Genomic DNA, 6,591 nt, shown 5'->3' with positions numbered 1-6,591 from the left:
TGTTTAATTCCATATTGTGTTTTTAAGGGAGTTGTTTGCTTTCTTGAGGGTTAGTTCTTCCTATATCCTAGCTCTACCTCTCTGTCAGATGTTTAGCTGGTAAGATATTTTCCCATTTGCTAGGCTGCCTCTTTACTTGAATGATGTGTGCTTTTAGTTTCATGTAGACCCATTTGGCAGTTTTGATCTTTGTCCCTGTGCCACAGAAGTTCTTTTCAAAGTCCTTTCCTGTGTCTGTTAGTTCAAGTGTACTTCTTACGTTCTCCTCTATTAGAGTTGTGGTATCAGAGCCTCTGTTGAGGTCCGCAATCCATTTGGAGTGCAGGGCAAGAGATAAGAATCTGGTTTCATTTTTCTATATGCAGCCATCCATTTCAAACAGCATCATTTGTTAAAAATGCTGTTTTTTTCTTCTGTGTGTATTTTTGGACTCTTTGTGGGAAAGAGAAAGAAAGAAAGAAAGAAAGAAAGAAAGAAAGAAAGAAAGAAAGAAAGAGAAAAGAAAGAAAAACAGAATGGCTCTTTGTTTTCCGAGACAAGGTCTCCTGTAGCCAAGGCCATACCAATACTCTGGTCAATTCTTAATCCATTCAATTGATAAGCAAAGTTAACCATCACAAACCCTTTTTTGCTTGTCCACTGTCTCAATAACTCTGTTTAGACTGGCCATATATGTGAAATAATATGGAAGCTCGGTTTTCCATAGAAGAACACTTGGAATCAGTCATCTCCATACTGTTTTCCTCCTTCCCCCACCTCATTTGCTTCTGCCTTGGTGTATTCAGTCATTTTCTCTATGTCTAATACCATAACTTCTCTCTGTAAGTGTCACTTAACTTTTCAAAATGTTTAGTTATAGTAGTCTGTTCTTATTTAGGTTTCCTACATATAGATTTTATGTTTAAGAGACTTTACATTTATCTCCAGCCTCTCTGAGAGTTCGTTATTATTAGCCTGCATCTTCAATGGCATATTTTAAAAGTGAATCATGGCTGCTATATTTCCTGAATTCTGGAATACATGAACCAGACTCTCTCTTGCATTTACATATGAATGGGAGCATCTCAAACTTGGCTACACTGACTTTTGACAGAATGACACTGAGACATGTGGGATCTGTCTGACCTGTTTCCCTACGTGGTACCTTTCATGTTTGTTGATGTTCTTTATTCTCAAAGTGCAGTAATATAGCCAGAGTTTATTCATTAAAGATATTTTGTTCTCTTTTGTAAAACATGTAAACACTGCTTCTCCTTACTCTGATTTTTACATTGATGAGTTCTGCTGCCATATATGCAAGCATAATACTTTGTCCTTTCGCATTTAGAAAATGGTTACCATGTGTTGACTCTGAACGCTGGTGGTGGCGGTAGCATCTATCTCTGTGATCTTGCCCATTACATTCTTGTCCCCTCCCTTGTTCTTTTCTCCATTTGTTCTCTTTAGATTCTCAGATCACCCATGTGCCCCTAAAAGTTTTAAGTGTCAGGAAGAAATTTTAAGTGTGTGTTCTGCATTAATGTTTTTAGCATATCTTGCATGTTTGTTCACATGGTTGTTTCTTATCTTTGAACTGGGACTGTTCCTCCTAGATCTGCTGTCTGCCACAGGTAGTGACTATCCACTCAACCGCTTCTTTCCTCATGTAATCTTCATACAGTCATTCAGTCTGTCCAGGGGAGCCAGGCAGGGAACAGTGATGTTGAGCAATAGGAAGCCACCCCACCCACTTAAGGTATGCCTTTGCCCAGCACAGAACCACCCCATCATCTTCATGTTCAGTCACTGAGATGGTCTGTGGTGATGTGGTGGGGAGTAGACAACCCCAGGCTTCTCATGGGAACCCCATTTTGTTTTTAGTATATTGTGAGATCCGATGGCTCACGAATCATTTGTTTAAGGTTTGATCTTACTTCTTTTAGTTCAGTCATTTCTGCACTATTGTAAGCTTAGGTTACCCTACTCCTCTACTCATCTCCGAGACTCCCATCCCTTGTTAGACTCCAAACAGGGGGAAATAAAAGTGATATGCCCAGCAGACGTTACCATACATATCATGTACTTGAAGTACAAAAACTAAGGGGAAGAAAAGCAAAATCAATATACTATTAAAAAGCATCGTTTGTGAAAGAGGAAGTATGGCATGCTATCCCATGAGGTAGTGCTAGCTGTGTCCATTCACCATGTGCTTTTATGATTATTATGGTTCATAGAAAGGCTTTGTTCTAAAAATGGGCTGATAAAGGACCCGTCAAGCTTGCTTGTTCTTCATGCAGGGCATAGAAGAGAATGCTCATATGGGTACAGTGGAAGCACAGGGGAGAGGGATGCCCCCTCTCCGTCCCTGCCTATGGCTGTCTTGCCTCAGGTGAGACCACAAGTATGTGAGATCTCCCACACTCCTTTCATGCTTGGTCTCCATTTCATTGTCTGTAACATGCGTTTTAGGATCTGCTCAATGGAACTGTGACTGCTCTGGTTTTACTATCTGTATTTCTTTCTCAAAACTTGGCAGGGTTTGTTATTCCTCTTTCAGATGGGGCGGGTGGAGATTCAGCTTATGTCTCTCCCGCATTTCCTGGAAGACACGTTTCCTCTTAAGAATTATGCATTTGGAACACATTTTGAACAACCTGTTTTAAACCACTGTGTTTGGCATAAGCTCTTTTAAAATAAAATGTTCATTACCATCCCCACTGGTGAATTCTTTAAGATAACAAATTCACATAGTTTCTGAAGGCTTTAAGAATAGCTTCATTTCTGAATCTTCTTTTTGTCCTTTGCTGGTTTTTTTTTGGTGGCTGTGCCTTGCCTGGTAGAGTGACACCCAGAGATTTTTCTGGGTGTATAAAATTTACAGCTGGTTTCTCTAGTCTAGTCTTAGACATTGAACATGATTGCTTAGTTCAGGTTCTAAGATATGCGCATTGTGAGTGCTGTAAGTCAAACATGAAATAGGCTATAAGATCTGGTAGCTCGTACCTGTAATTGCAGTATTTAAGAGGCTGAGGCAGGAGGGTCATGAGTTCTAGGACACTGTGGGCTATAAAGCAAGGCCTTGTCCCTTCCCTCTCCCCTCCCCCTTCATTTCCCTACTTATGTCTTCTTATTCTAATTAATGTTGTGACTCCATTTTACATTCCCTGCCACGTTTATGTTATCTGGAGTACTGTTCAAGACATCTTTACTACCAGTGAGGAACAACCTAGAAGTCACAATCCCCAGGTCAGAGACAGATGTAGTCAGAGTCTCAAAAACAAGGAGGAGAAGAGAACTGTTAGTGGCTCTGTCTATGCACTACCAATAATTATTTCAACAGTATCTAGTAGTTTTTGTAATTAAACTGAAATATCTACTACTACTTAGAATATTAATATTCTCAGCAATAAGAGAAAATGAGTTTTCTAAGCATCTAATTACTACCCTACCATGATTTCCCCAGCCCTGATAGAAATAAACAGACTACTTTTATCTTTCCTAGTGATTATAACGAAACCTGAGCAAATGGAACACTCAGCAACTAGGAGCTAGCAAAACAAAAGTACAATCCACATGCTAGTGTAGTCCTGTCTTTAGTTGTTTGCTTGTTTGTGCACAATCGGAAAATAGTTGGCTGTGCAGGTAACATTTATGCCATTATTGCACCAGAGGATACATTATGTTTTCACATTCTGTTCTTCAACACTTTACAGTGGAAATACATTAAGTCCTAGAGAGAATACTACAAAAGGAAGGAAAACAAATATCTATTATTTGGAAATAATATCTATTTTTTGGAAAAGACCTCTTGGCAGGAAAAGGGTTTGAATGCAATTACACAATTTGAGAAGATTCTATGAAGTTCTTGATCTGACTCAGAGCTTCTCGTTAGTAGATCTGACCCAAGACAACATAATAACGACTTTGAGAGCCAGATACAAGGTGGATCACCATCAGACTGAGTTTGTGAATGGTGCTCACATTGGCTAACTCCAAACAGCAAAGCTTTGCAAGTGGAAATGACAATATCAAGAAAATCTCAGCAATTTACAAGAGAGTAGCCTATCCCCAAGTGGCTGAAATGTCAGACTTAATAGAAAATGACTTTAAAGTAACTTATATCCAAGCCTCAAGAGTACTTGTCAGAATTCTACATTCTTTGAAAACACCCCTCATATAAAGGACATAGTTTGCAAATACTGATTAAAAGAGAGCTGGAGTAGCCATCTTAAATAAAAGGATGCTTCAGAACAGCACACATTTAAAGCGGCAACTTAAATAGTAATTGAGTCACTAAAATATCATGACTAGCATACCAGTCATGATTTTATGTATACAAATAACAGGAGAACTTCGAGCACTGAAAACAAAAGCTGATTTGCCTGAAGGGAGAAACAGATAAACATGACTTTAGGAAGAAAATTCAACCTGAACTTAATCAATAGGACACACAGACAAACACAAATTAGAGGACAGAAAAGCTAAATTTCATGAACCAACTTGATCTAATTAACCTTTACAGAAATTCCACCCAAGAAGAGATAAATAAGTTTCACCCTAAAAGAGATAAATATTGATTCTTTTCAAGTGCCGGTGTAATATTGTTTATAGAGGCTATCTTCTTGGCCTTAAAATTGTCCTAAAATGAAGAAGGCTTAGAATACAGAATATAGAAACTTGAAATCAACAGGTATCTGGAAATCTCTTTCTTACACATACATACTAAAGAGTTTTCTAAATCAATGGGACAAAGAGAAAAGAGAAATCTTCTAAAAGAAATGAAGACACAAAACATCAAAAGCAGTGCTTCCTGGGAAACATACACCACCACACACTCACTAGGAAGAATATACTCTTCTACCTCAAGAAGCTAAAAAGAAGCAGGCTGGTAGGCTGGCTCAGGCAGTAGAGTGTACTTTATAGTACACTCATTTGGAATTACAGCAACCAAGAAAAAAGTTGTGCCCACTTGCAAGCCCAGTATCAGTGAGGTGGAGAGAGTTGGATTTCACTGGCCCTTGAGTCTAAACAAATTGGTAAGCTCTAGGGTCAGTGAGAGATCCTGTCTCAAAATATAAGGTGTAGAGTGACTGAGGAACACACCTGATGTTTACTTCTGATCACACACTTGTCCTAGTGATTTATGCACCTGCACATGTGCACACACATGGGCATGTACACACATGAAATAAAGAAACAAGGAAAAGAACTTAAAGCAAACAGTGTAAGAGAGCCAATAAAAGCAAAAGGTGATCCTTTATAAAAATCAATAAACCTCTAGCTATTCCAAATGGCAAGAAAACAGGAAATATTAGTCTTGTGTATAAAAGATGCAAAACCAGCATGGACTGAATGGTCATTAAGAGGATAATGGAGGAACAAGCTTAATAAACACACCTGTTCACCAAACTTGATAAAATGAACCACTCTCTTAAAAGATTGGAATAATCAAAGACACAAAAGAAGAAATAGATATCACGAATAGTCCTATATCCACAAAAAGATCTGATTTTGTAGACAAAAACCTTTCAACAAAAACACTCTGGGGCAGGGTTTAAAAAAAGAAATCTGTTCTATGTAGATTTTCCAAAGACTCAGATGGGAGGAATGAAACTACCCAGTACGTAGTAAGAGCCAATGTTTCTCCACTATTAGGTCAGGGGTAATTTAAAGACATGATCAGAATTTAAAACATCATCATAAAGCTCTTAACAAATAGTGACAATTGAACCCAACAATACGTAAATAGAAAAATACATCAAAACTACATTGATTTCTCTTAGAGCAAGACCAGTTAGCTACATTGAAAACTGATCCATGTAATCCTCTATATTAACAGACTCAAGTGTTTAAAACATGATCATATAGGCATATGATCAAATATGTCAAATATCACATGTAACAAGACTGAACATCATTTTTTTTTAATTTGAGAAATAAGAACAAACTAGGAATATACTACAGCTTCCTTCCTTAATGTGCTATAAAACCTGAATGGCTAAAATATAGTTTAGTTTAGCTTAGCTTAGCTTAGCTTAGCTTAGCTTAGCTTAGCTTAGCTTAGCTTAGCTTAGTTTAGTTTAGTTTTTTACTTTTTCTAGACAGAGTGTGTCTTAGTTAGGATTTTATTGCTGTGAAGAGACACCATCACCAAGGCAACTCTTATAAAGGAAAACATTTAATTGGGCTGGCTTCTAATTTCAGAGATTTAGTACATTATCATCATGGCAGGAAGCACGGCAGTCTACAGACAGATATGGTGCTGGAGAAGCTGAGAGTTCTATATCTCGATCCACAGGCAGCAAGGAGACTCTATTCCACATGGGTGGAGCTTGAGCATAAGAGACCTCAAAGTCCATCCCTACTTGCTCCAGCAAGGCCACATCTACTACGAGGCCACACCTCCTAATAGTGCCATGCCCCATGGGCCAAGCATTCAAACACATGAGTCCCTGGGAACCATTCCTATTTAAACCACTGCAAAGAGTTCCTCTCTGTAGTCCTAGCTGTCCTGGAACTCATTCTGTAGACCAGGCTGGCCTCAAACACAGAGATATTGGCCTGCCTCTCCCTCTTGAATGCTGGGATTAAAGCTGTGCTCCAACCTCACCT

The sequence above is a fragment of the Grammomys surdaster genome, unplaced genomic scaffold (assembly GCF_004785775.1).
Source record: "Grammomys surdaster isolate TR1022 unplaced genomic scaffold, NIH_TR_1.0 126391, whole genome shotgun sequence".
Lineage (NCBI taxonomy): Eukaryota > Metazoa > Chordata > Mammalia > Rodentia > Muridae > Grammomys > Grammomys surdaster.
Note: the sequence above shows the minus strand (reverse complement) of the source record.